We start from the raw sequence: 13,779 nt of genomic DNA on the forward strand, positions 1-13,779 counted from the left end.
CTAAAGGGGTAATGAGGTTTGGAAAGAAAGGAAAATTAAGCCCTCAGTATATAGGACCTTTCGAGATCTTAGAAAGGGTTAGAGAGATAGCTTATTGTTTGGCGCCACCACCAGACCTCTCAAATATTCACCCCGTGTTTCATGTGTCCATGCTTAGGAAGTACAACCCGAATCCCTCTCATGTAATACGGTATGAGACCATCCAACTAAAAGATGATTTCACCTATGAGGAGCAACCAATAGCTATCCTCGATCGACAAGTCAAAAAGCTCCGTTCAAAGAATGTAGCCTCAGTAAAAGTGTTGAGGCGAAACCGCACCAGTGAAGAGGTAATGTGGGAAGCCGAGGAGGAAATACGAACCAAATATTCACACCTCTTTGATACTTAGAGGTACGTTATCTTATAGTTGAATTTAAATTTGGAGATCGAATTTCTTTAAGTGGGGGTGAATGTGAGACCTTGACCTTTATAGACTCGTAAAGGGAAGTATACACGATATCCCTGATTAGGGGTAATTCCGTTATTTCCTTAGTAAGCCCATAAAAGTAAGATTTTTAAACAATATTATGGCCTAAGTAGGCCTAAGGCATAAATGGATGGTGAAATTAGGGGTAAAATGGAAATGAAACCAAAATTTTGATGATTTTCATGATAGGGGTAAAATGGTCATTTTTCATCTCGGGTTAAAATTTTAAGTTTTCATGAACCTGAGTACGTCTAGACTATTATGGACCTTGTCCCAGTGTCAAAGGAGTAAAAAGATTTCATAAAGAGTTGGAGGAGAGTAAGTTAATTGGTGGAGGGGCATTTTGGTAATTTAAGTGGAATGGATAAGATTGGCTATAAATACTTTCTTCCAGCAGCTTCTTCTCCCATTTTTCCAATAGCTTGTCTTCTTCTTCTTCTTCTCTTTCACGTTACTTCCAACCTCCATGGAAGCTTGATATGGAGCTTGCATGATTTTCTCTCTCTATCTCTAGTTTTCATACCTTTGAGCCCTTTTGACTAGAACCTTTGTATTCTTCCACTCTCTCTCCTTAAAACCCTTGAAAATCTTATTTTCATACTTTCTCTCACTAACTGGGTGTTCTAGAGAGAGAGAGAGAGAGAGAGAGAGAGAGAGAGAGAATTACCCTATTGATTTGGAAGCTATTGGAAGAGAATTCGACTACAAAGGAGCCCTAGGGTAAGTGATGAATTAAGCTTGGTTTTTAGCTGTGAATAATGGCTGGTAATTGGGAGTATGAGCTGTTTTATTGTTGAGTATGTTGATTACTTTTTAGTGATTAAGATATTGAACATAGATAGCCATTTAATGTGGCAATTGAAAGCTAGCTAAGAGATAGCTTTTAGGGTTCATAGTGTGTGAATTGACCTATTGCTTATGCTAATGTGATCCTAGGTTCTAATGAAGTCCCATCCTTCCAATTGGATCATTAGGGGAATTAGAGTCAACTAAAGGCTCAACAATAAATCGGTGAGTGGACTGCCTATCAAAATTATTTTGAAAATATGACTGTTTTGTACAAGTGTTTGAATGATTTTATATTCTAAAAAATGAATGCCTTGGGAACATGTTCTTGAAAAATGGTTTATGTTATGATATGTGATTATTATGGATTTCTATGCAGCTACATTATGTTGATATACATATATGTTTGAATATAGTGTTGTGTAATTATATTGACTCGGCTATGTGCGAGTAGGGAGTGCGCATAAGCCAAGGATGACCTGGTTATGTGTGAGTAGGGAGTGCGCATAACCCGGTGATGACCCAGCCATGTGCGAGTAGGGGGTGCGCATGAGCTGGTGATGATGATGATGGGATGGTGTGTATGATGATGATGGGTATATACGTATACATATATACATATGTAAATATGTGTGTTATAGGAAATTAATGGATAATGGTTTATGGTTGTAATGCATGTGAAACTTGACATGTTAAACCTAGGAAAATTGTTATGTGTTTCATGTTGGTTTGGACATTTCAGCAGGGTGGTTTTTCCTTTAGAAGAAGGGCAAATTTTGCATTGGTGCCCTATTTCTCGCTACAACGAAAATCATTCTCGTTGTAGCGAGAAACCCTCGAGTTTTGGAAGGGTAGGCTGGCAGGAAACTCGCTGCAGCGAGGATGCATTTTTGCTGCAGCGAGAATGACACAGTAGCTTCTTGCTGCAGTGAAATTCATTCTCGCTGCAGTGAAAAACTTTTTATTTTTGGGTTACAATTTCGCTGTAGCGAGAAACATTCTATTTCTGGGTCACAATTTCGCTGCAGTGAAAAACCTTCTGTTTTTGTCTCCTATCTTGTTCAATTGCTGCCCTATTTTTCACTTCTTTGCTACCATATCGGAGCATGGACTTTTAACATTAAGGACTAGATGAGTTAAGTTTAAAGTGAAGAGGTTTAGTGAGAAACCCTCGACTAGTTGAGAAACCCTTGTTCGGCTAATAACTTAATCCCAACGTCGCTGCAGCGAGAATGCCTTTCCGCTACAGCGAAGATTCGTTGTCGTATTTGACTTGCTTGCGTATCATTAAAGCTTTCATTCTTCAAATGGTTCGTTATGTATGGGTTCATGATTTTCAAATGATTAATCATTTAAGGGCTTGATGAGAGGTTTTTAATATGAATGGAACTAAATTGCATTGTTTTGAAACAAGTGCATCATGATTTTAAATTCTCCCTTGTTATTGCTTGTTCCCTTCCTTGTTCACTCACTGGGTTTATACTAACCGTTTTCAACTTCATGTTTTCAGATCTTGAGGCAGCCGGTAAATAGGACAAGGTGTCCTTGTAGACTTGTATCCATCTTTTGATAGGTGTCTCGGTATTCAGTAGCTGTACATTCATCCGAGTCCTTCCGCTGGAAGTCAAGTCTTCTGTCACGACCCGGAACCTCCCTCGGGCCCATGACAACCGTCGCGATGTCCCGATTGATACTCATTACCCGGAATACCAATCGAAACCCCGCAAAGCTTACATATCAGTTTTAAACAATTTCTAGTCGTTTCTAGCTCAAATAAATCAAAAGACAAAAATATAGCATTTTTATATAAAACAATATTTATAGAAACACGTGTAAGTAATCTTTTGTAACTTAGAAGTAATTAATTGATACATACAATAATTTACAAAGTTATAATGTACAATAATAATTACAATGACAAGTAGCTCATAAATACACCAAGTGTTGGTGATAGTAACCTACTGTCTGAGTGATAGAGGCGTCAACTGGAATCCTCGACAAAATAAGGTATCTACAAGCTACCACAGGCCTGAAATATTTGGAAAGGAGGTGGGTGAGATTTCGTAATCCCAATGAGTAAACAGACATTATCATAAATATCTAAAGGCGAGTAACATGGAGGCAAGTTTAAATAACAAATTACAAACCATTTCATAAGGTTTTTAATTTATTTCTTAAACCATAAAATATTTGTAATTTACCAAAACAGTTGTTAAGGCTTCAAACTTTTATTAAAAACAAGGCTCAAGCCAAAACTAATCCTCGGGGATATCTTGGCCGAGGCATCTAACCGAGTCCGCCAAGGTTGTTAAGATATTTACATGTGAAACACATTTTTATTTTTAAAACAAGCCGTTCCTTGGCGTTGGCCGAGTTACACATTCACGTGGGGGCTCGACGTGAAGTGAGCTCTAATACTACCCCTGGAGTTACCTTCCTCGCCTCTACTATCGGAGTAACTATATAACCGGGTTTACCGTGCCCCTCTAATAGGCAGTCCATGGAAACTCGTCACTATAGTGACTAAACCCACCAATTTTAATAAAATTTCGACAGTATAATGTGGTTTTTATTTATTTACCCAACTTGCATAGTAAAAGATAGCTTACATAAATTTCTAATGCAATTATAACATATAGCCACATATACTCATATATCATAAGCCATTCATAGGAAAATATATATTTCAAAATAATTGGTAGCCTCAAATTACTCAATTTCATAATCAACACAATATATTTTTATTTGTCACATTTATTTCTAAAACATCAAAAATCCCATTTTAATCTCATTTTCATTTCATAAAATCCATGAAGAGCATTTAAAAATAAACTCTAGATAATTTACAATAATAATAGGTTTACTCACCGTTTGTACAAACTAATTGCTTTTTAGGTGCACCGATCACTGTTCGTTGGGGTACGACTTCCTTGCCTTTACTGGAAAGCTCTCCTCCTAGACACATTACAAAAATTTCACAATTTACCACATTGATGTTGAATCACTATGTAATTGACTTAAATCCTATACTAATGCATGGTATGAAGTGCAATAGCCTAAAACGGCTTAAACGTGGTATTAACCTATTTTTAGCACTTTACCCGATAAATTGCTAACGCGCTCCATTTTAGCTCTAAATTGTCCCATTTTCTCTCCAACATTTCTAACCATTAAATATCAGCCAATAACTCACTAAAATCACCAAAATCAGCTCACTTTCCTCCTTGGAAAATTTGGCTAAAAATGGGACATTAATTTGGTAAATCTTCCACTTTGTTTTTCTATCACATTTAACCATTTTTCATCATTTTCTCTTCATTTCTCTTAGAATAAAAATCAGTTCATCATCATTGTACATCATTGAACATTCAGCCAAGGGTGGGTATTGTGAAAATTTCATGCTTTCTTGCCCAATTTGATTTCTATACACATTTAACTAACTAAAACTACTAATTTAACTAAGAATCAAAACCTAAAAATTCCAAAATCCTCCCCCTTGAATTTCGGCCAGCCCTTGGTTTCACTTTTTGATCTCTCTCCTCAAGCATGCTAAATAGAAATAGAGGCATAGGAAAGGTAGAAATCAAGCTAAAGTCGAAAAATCTTACCGTTAGACGCGTAAATAGATAAAAAACGCGATTTCCCCTTTGAATTTTCTAGTTTTCCTTTGGTTTTTCTCTTTTCTTCCTTTCCTCTCTATTTTCTCTCTTGTTCTCTCCTTATGGCGGGCCATCACTTAATATGGGATTTAAATGGGCTGACTTTTCATTAAAATAATATTAAATTATTAAAAAGTGCAATGTGTCACTTTCCCATTGGCCCGTTTTTAAAATTTCATCCGTTAAATTTCTATTTTTCACCACTTGAAATACCATAGTTATTCATACCAAAAATAAATAAATCCTATAATTTTAACAAGTTTTGGGTGGTGAAAATTACGGTTTTTACCCCGGGATGACCAAATTATCGTTTTGCCCCTGTGTTCCGAAAATTGTCGGAATTGAAAATTTTTACTTCCTATCATTAAATTATACTCCAAATAGTTAATCTTGGTCAAAAATTTCACTCCATGATCAAATTATTATCTTAGGTGGCAAAATGACGATTTTGCCCCTGAACATCAAAATTTTCAATTTTTTCACAAATGAACCCTCGAACTCCGAATAATCATTTTTAGTCATTCCGGGACTGTAAAATATTAAATGTCATCTTACGATTCCTATTTGAACTAGTTCGAGGTTAAATCAATTCAAGTGTATCGTTAGGTACAATACCGGGTTTTGTCTATTCTTAGGAACTTTCCTAGCGTAATAACATGCAACTCAGTGCATGTATGTCATGACATGTGTTTATAGGGTCGAGTTTTACAATTCTACCCCCCTTAAAATAAAATTTTGACCTTAAAATTTCACTTACCAGATTCGAGAAATAGATGCGGGTATTGGTTCCTCATTTGATACTTCCCATGTCATTTCCTCTATTCGAGCACTTTTCCACAACACTTTGACCATTGAAATACTCTTGTTCCTCAATACTCGATCCTTTCGATCCAAGATACTCACAGGTTGCACCTAGAACTTCAAATCGTCATGCAACTCAATCGGAGGTGCTTCGAGAATGTGAGAGGGATCTGGTACATATTTCTTAAGCATGGAGACATGGAAAACGTTGTGGATCCGATCTAACTCTGAAGGTAATTCTAACTGATAAGCCACTGGTCCAATTCTCTCAATGATTCAGAATGGTCTAATATACCTCGGGTTAAGTTTTCCCCTCTTCGCAAATCGAATCACACCTTTCCACGGAGAAACCTTAAGAAAAACTTTATTATCGATCTCAAACTCCAAATCTTTTCTCCGTTTATCTGCATAGCTCTTCTGCCTATCTTGGGCTACCTTTAGCCTCTCTCGTATAACCTTGATCTTGTCATTAGTTAGATCAATCAATTCCACACTAACTAACTTTCTTTCACCCACTTTATCCTAACAAAGTGGAGCATGACATTTCCTTCCATATAAAGCTTCGTACGGTGCCATACCAATGCTAGACTGGAAGCTGTTGTTGTAAGCAAATTCCACTAATGGCAAGTGTCTATCCCAACTCCCAAGAAAATCCATGACACAAGCCCTCAACATATCCTCCATAGTCTGGATAGTCCTCTCTAACTGACCATCCGTTTGTAGGTGAAAAGTAGTGCTAAATTTCAATTTGGTTCCGAGAGCTTCTTGAAATTTCGGCCAAAATTGAGGATCTCGGTCTGACACTATAGAAATGGGAACTCCATGTAGCCTTAAAATCTTATCTATATAGAGCTGAGCCAGCTTCTCAATAGAGTATGTACTATGGACAGCTAAAAAGTGAGCGAACTTAGTCAACCGATCTACGATCACCCAGATAGCATCCTTTCCCCTTTGTGTCTGCGGCAGTCCCAAAACAAAATCCATAGTTACATGCTCTCATTTCCACTCGGGAATAGGTAAAGACTGAAGTATACCTGCTAGCTTCTGATGCTCCGCCTTAACTTGTTGACATACGAGACACTTTGCTACGAATTCTGCTACGTCTCGCTTCATACCTGGCCACCAATAATTCTCCCTGTTAGTCTTATACATCTTGGTGCTTCCGGGATGTAATGCATAGGCAGATGAATGGGCTTTTTCCATGATCGCCTGTCTCAACTGGTTTCCCTCAGGAACACAAACTCGGTCTCTAAACATCGAGACGTTATCCTCTCCGAATCTAAACTCACTGACTCCACCATCGGTCAATTTTTGAATTTCTTTTCTTAACTCATCATCAGACCTCTGAATGTCCTTGATCTGATTAAGTAATGAAGGTCGCACAATGAAGCTTGCCAATAAGGATCCATCCTCACCATTTCTCAACTGGACCCCAAGAGATTTCATCTTTAATAATACTGGCAAATAACAACTCTGAAGTGCGACTAAAGACGATGAAGACTTACGACTTAAGGCATCAGCTACAACGTTCGCCTTTCCCGGATGATAGTCTATCACCAAGTCATAATCTTTTATCAACTCCAACCATCGCCTTTGCCTCAAATTAAGTTCCTTCTGAGTGAGCAAATATTTTAAACTCTTGTGATCCGTAAATATCCAACAATGCTCACCATACAAGTAATGCCTCCAAATTTTTAAAGCAAACACCACTGTTGCTAACTCTAAATCATGGGTAGGATAATTTGCTTCATGCCTCTTTAGCTGTCTAGAAGCATAAGCCATAACTTTTTCATCCTGCATCAGTACGCACCCCAACCCCAACTTTGAAGCATCAATATAAACTACAAATCCCTTACCACTCATAGGAAGTGTTAAAATGGGAGCAGAGGTTAACTGGTTCTTTAGCTCCTGAAATCGACTTTCACACACATCGTCCCACTTAAACTTAACTCCCTTACGAGTTAGACGGGTCAAAGGAGCTGCTATTAAGGAAAACCCCTGAACAAACTTTCGATAATAATCGATTAATCCGAGGAAACTACGAATCTCCGTCACCGTCTTAGGTTGCTCCCATTGTAAAATTGCCTCTATCTTCTTGGGATCAACATATATTCCAGCTCTCGATACTACGTGTCCCAAGAATACCACTTCCTGTAACCAAAACTCACATTTCGAAAACTTTGCATACAACTATCTTTCCTGTAAAGTCTGTAATACTATACGCAAGTGGGTAGCGTGCTCATCATTATCTCTCGAGTAAACCAGGATGTCATCAATGAACATAATAACAAACTTGTCCAAGTAAGGGTGGAACACCCTGTTCATGAGATCCATAAAAGCTGCCGGTGCGTTAGTTAACCCAAAAGGCATGACCAAGAACTCATAATGATCGTACCGAGTCCTGAACGCTGTCTTGGGTACATCCTGTTCTTTAATCCTCAACTGATGATACCCAAACTTCATATCAACCTTAGAAAACACTGTAGCTCCCTGTAATTGATCGAAAAGATCATCAATCCTCGGCAACGGATACTTGTTCTTAATAGTCATTTTGTTAAGCTGTCGGTAATCTATACATAACCGAAGTGTACCGTCTTTCTTTTTCACAAATAAAACTGGTGCTCCCCACGGAGATGTACTAGGGTGTATAAAACCCTTGTCCACTAACTCTTTCAACTGTACTTTCAACTTCTTCAACTCTGTCGGAGCCATTCTATATGGAGGAATAGAGATAGGGGCAGTACCCGTAAATAAGTCAATGGTGAATTTGACTTCACGATCGGGAGGAAGTCCCGGTAATTCATCAGGAAATACATCAAGGAACTCACTTACTACGGGGACATTCTCTAACTTAGGTTCCTCCCTCGATATATCAATCACGTGAGCCAAATATGCCGGATATCCCTTTCGCACCACTTTCAAAGCTTTGAGGGTCGAGATTACACAATACCGTAATATTCGACGCTCCCCCGTAAATACAACTTCTGCTCCCTCTAAACTCTGGAGAATCATTTCTTTCTTAAAACAATCCACCTTTGCTCGATGAGTGGACAAACAATCCATACCCAAGATCAAATCAAAGTCCCGAATCTCCAAAGGGATTAAATCACCTATAAATTCTTCTTCCCCAACTTTAATACCACAGTCTCTATAATACGTATTTCTTACTAACCGCTCGCCTAAAGGAGTATGCACTACAATCTCTTCCTCTAATGGTGATAGGTTCCTATTTGAGAATGATGCAAATGATATGCTCATGTATGATCTATCGGAGCCCGAATCTATCAAAACATGTGCATCTCTATCAAACACAATCATAGTACCTGTCACTGTGCTAGGTCGAACCCGGGCTTCATCCTCAGTCACTACAAAAACCCTGGTCGAAATCTAGGGCTGTGGTATGGAAGATGGCTGCTTTGGGGTATTACTCCCCATGCCTGACCATATCACTGAGCCTTGTCTGGATTGTGATCCCGAAGTGTCTCTCCGCGGTATACTAAGATGAGTCGGAGGAGTAGAAGTAGTTACTGTACCCCATCTTAATTGAGGACAATCTCTCTTGATATGCCCCTATTGGCCTTGTTGAAAACACGTTACAGGCTTTCTACATGACCCAACATGAAATCCTCCATAATTACGGCATCTGTCCAATCTTCCTGAAGTCCCCCCCTGACTACTTCTCACTGGCCGATCAAATCTAGAAGATCTCGGCTGTGACTGTTGAGATAAAGGTCTAGTGGATGCCATAGACGCTGAGGTAGTACTTTCTGCAGCAAATGTTAAATCTCTACCTCTCTTTGAAGACTGACTCGAGAACATAGGCGGATTCCTTCTCTTTGCAAACTCAGCTTGGATCCGTCTATTCTCAGTGGCGAGCTTCTCAGCCCGTAAGGCCATCTGCATAACTTCCTTATATGACTCTTTACCAGTCACTATCATACACTCTCGTATCTCATTGCGGAGTCCCTCCTCAAAGTAGTTTACCTGGTCTTGCTCCAATCTCACCAACTCAGGTACATAAAGCATCAGCTTGTTAAAAACGAGTTTCATACTCCTCAATGGTCATGTTCCCTTGTTTCAAACTCAGAAATTCTCTCTTTTTCTCTTTCTGATGGAAATAGGTGTAGTATTGACCATCGAACTCTCGAAGGAAATCCGTCCAAGTCAGCGGTATAGGAGAGTGAGACTTTACTGAACTCCACCAGGTACGGGCTCTCTTATCAAATAATCGTGTAGCCACCTTCAATTTCATCTCATCATCTAATCTGATATCTACTAGTGTCTCCGATACCTGAATAACCCAATCCCTAGCTGCGGTCGCATCCAACTCACCAATAAATGAGACGCAACCTAACTGTCTAGCTTTCTTCAATTTCTTAAAAATGGAGACATCCGATGTTTGGGGTGGAATAGGAGGTCGTGGTACGAGCGCTGTTACAGGGAAAACAACGGGTGAAACTGGACCAGCCTGAGCCTGGCCCGTAAGAGTAGCGAGAAAAGTTGCTAATGCCTGAGCTGCCTTCAGTGACATGGTAGGTACGCTAGGAGTAGCAACAGGTGGTGGAGGAGGTACAGGAATATCGGTAGACTGAGTAGTAAAAACTGCTCTAAAAGAAGACGCAACCGACTCTTCTTATATGGTATCCGGCTGACTCTGTCTGGGGTGATCTCTTCTCCTACCGGTAGATCTAGTGATAGGTGGTAGCTCAAGTCACGGAGGCATAATGATCTATAAAAGAACGAAATTGGTTTAGACGACTTAAGACTCTATATGCAACTACATGCAACTAACTAATCTTAACTAGGCCACACTGACATTGTAAATTATTTTAAAATAACTTTAAATACAAGAACTTTAAAAATCAAAAACTTCTTTCAAAACCATAAGCTTTTAAACCGAAAGCTCTGATACCAACTAAATTGTCATGACCCGGAACCTCCCTCGATACCCATGACAACCGTCGCGACGTCCCGATTGATACTCATTACCCGGAATACCAATCGGAACCCCTCAAGGCTTACATATCAGTTTTAAACAATTTTCAATCGTTTCTGGCTCAAATAAATCAAAAGACAAAAATATAGCATTTTTATATAAAACAATATTTATAGAAACAAGTGTAAGTAATCTTTTGTAACTTAGAAGTAAAATAAATTGATACATATAATAATTTACAAAGTTATAATGTACAATAATAATTACAAAGACAAGTGACCCATAAATACACCAAGTGTTGGTGGTAGTAACCTACTGTCTGGGTGATAGAGAGGTCAACTGGAATCCTCGACAAAATTGGGTATCTGCAAGCTACCACAGGCCTGAAATATTTGGAAAGGAGGTAGGTGAGATTTTGTAATCCCAATGAGTAAACAGACATTATCATAAATATCTAAAGGCGAGTAACATGGAGGCAAGTTTAAACAACAAATTACAAACAATTTCATAAGGTTTTCAATTTATTTTTTAAACAATAAAATATTTGTAATTTACCAAAACAGTTGTTAAGGCTTCAGACTTTTATTAAAAACAAGGCTCAAGCCAAAAGATCATGAGAACAACCATGTGGAATCGCATTGTGGTCCAAGGTTAGAGCTCGCTTGAAGCTCTTTATGGTATCAATGCTACATTTAGAGTCAACTCATCCTTCTACCGTTTTGGTCTTGTGAACTCTTAGCTGTTCTTCATTCAAAGCTTTCCAAAGAGTTAACCAGTACCCAACTACCAATGTAATGTGCCACTTCTAGAGATTAGAGCTAAGATGAAAGAAAAAGTTCCAAAAATGCTGTCATATATCTTACTTCCCTCTTAATCTCATACTTTTCCGCTTTTGATTCAGTGCAAATCATCTTGCCATAGTAGGATTGTAAAACTTCCTCATATGGTCATAAAGTTTCTAGATGGCTTAGAGATTACCAATTGTTGAAAGCTGCATAAAAAAGGAGTCAAACTTCAAGTATGGCAATTTCAATCCCTTGTTTACAACATCTTCCAAAAGAAAACAAGTATCTTCCACTTTATTACAACTGAAAAGCCCATCAATCATGATGCAATAAGTCTTAATGTCTTGTACACAACCCCCGTTATCCATCTCTTGCCAAGTCTCAAACACCCCATCAAGATCACCCATTTGAAAAAACATTGAAATCAACATATTATAGGTTTGCACACTAGGCACACAACACACATCAATCATTCTTTGATAAAGCCTTCGAGCTTCATCACTCTTCATATTATCACAAAGGACCTTGAGAAAACAATTGTAAGTAACAACATCAGGAGGGTATCCTTTGTTTCCCATAGCTTCCAAGAACTTGTAAGCTTCCTCAATCTTCCCTACTGAACACATCCCTTCAATCAATTCTTTGTATGTTGAAACGTCAAGAAGGCAACCACCATTTATCATATGCCCTATAAGCTCAAAGCATTCTTCTATTCTGTTGTCATGGATTAAAGCCACAGTTATGATTGCATAAGTTTTTGCAGTGGGAGACGACATGGTCGACCCTTTTGTTCTCATAAACTCAAAAAGTTCAGCTGCCTCACTAACCATCCCTGCTTTGCAAAAGGTGTCAATAGCAGTATTGTAAGTAAAGTTAACAAGAGTATGACCCATCTGGATCATTGCTTCCAGAACCCTCATTCCTCTTTTTGGATTCCTAACTCTGCACCACCTAAAAAATAATATATTGTAAGAATTAGCATCTGGTTTAACCTTAGTCTTCATCCTATTGAACAGAACCTCAACATCTTCAATTAGACTACACTTGCACAAAGCATCCAACAACAAGTTAAAGGCATTGATCTCTGGCTGTGTCTTCACCCTTATCCTCTTCTTTTTAGCAAATTTCTGAAGATGAGTCACATGCATTTCAGTATATTGTCTCAAAATGAGGAGCAAAACTTCAATAGGGATCGCATTCCTATTACTCCTCTTCATATGATCAAGCATGTCACAAATGATTCGAAATTGTTTAATTTTATACTTAGTATGGACAAAATGTCAATCATTTGATTATAAACTTGAGGTTGATGGGCATAATTACGTTGATTGGCTGCCCATGTAAAAAACCTGAATGCTAACTTCTCTTCGAGAGAAAGCCTTTAGAGAAGCTCTAGAACCAAAAGGAGTAGTCAATTGGAGCTCAAGTTGGTCAAGGGATTTCTCCAGATTGTCATATGCTTTAGAGTTATCCATAATAGTCGCATAGAACTTGGCCACATCACCGAAACTGGAATCAGATGCTCTTGTATTCAAGCAAAATACGGCAACCACAAAAGGGGATTGATGGGAAAGCGAGCAACCCTAAATAAAGCTGTGGGAATGGGGCTATTTTGGCAGAGAAAGGAGTTTGGAGATTTAAGAGCAGAGAGACATGCAAAATGAATTCTTCTCATTTATGGGTTGAAAAGAGTATTCAAAGAGAAGGTTTATAGGAAGACGGGATTACCAGATGGAATAAGAATGGCAATGGAGTGGCGGCAGAGATGCCTCTAATCGAGCCCCCGAAAAGCAAAACAAAACAAAATAATTCGATAATGGAGGAGGCAAGCGAGTTTTAGTTCCATATATAGGGCTGTTACTTCAACAAGAAAACAAGGGTGGACTACCTTTTCAGTAGATTTTTTTCAAGGCATTTTACACCTTCTAGTGATAAAAGAGTTTCGATTCCATTGTTCTCTCACCTGTCGGGAAATTGTAACACCCCATATACCTTAATAACATGCTTGAGAAAGACACTGGGAAGGTGAATTGAGATTGATTGTTGTCAAATTTTGAGAATGATTGTGATTTGTGCGATTGGTAGAAATGTACATATGAGATGCATCATAATACATATATATTAAAAAATTATGATTAAATATGATAATAGTATATATATATATATAAATATTATTGTGATATATTCATAGTATATAAAATGCATATTTTATAATTGTATAAATAAAAGAAGAATAATGAAAGATAATTGAAGTAAAAAAAATAGTTAAAGGACCTAATTGAAATAAAAAAAAATTAAAAGATTTAAGCGTAAATAAGAGAAATGTATGTTAAATTCAAGTGGAA

The 13,779-nt window shown here is 38.1% G+C and overlaps 1 pseudogene; it reads right to left on the bottom strand.

Annotated features, from left to right (window-relative positions):
- Positions 1 to 11,508: 11,508 nt before the first annotated feature.
- On the bottom strand, positions 11,509 to 13,109 carry LOC108661282 (pentatricopeptide repeat-containing protein At1g73400, mitochondrial-like; annotated as a pseudogene).
- Positions 13,110 to 13,779: the final 670 nt, after the last annotated feature.

The sequence above is a fragment of the Theobroma cacao genome, chromosome 3, assembly GCF_053813885.1.
Source record: "Theobroma cacao isolate CCN51 chromosome 3, ASM5381388v1, whole genome shotgun sequence".
Classification (NCBI taxonomy): domain Eukaryota; kingdom Viridiplantae; phylum Streptophyta; class Magnoliopsida; order Malvales; family Malvaceae; genus Theobroma; species Theobroma cacao.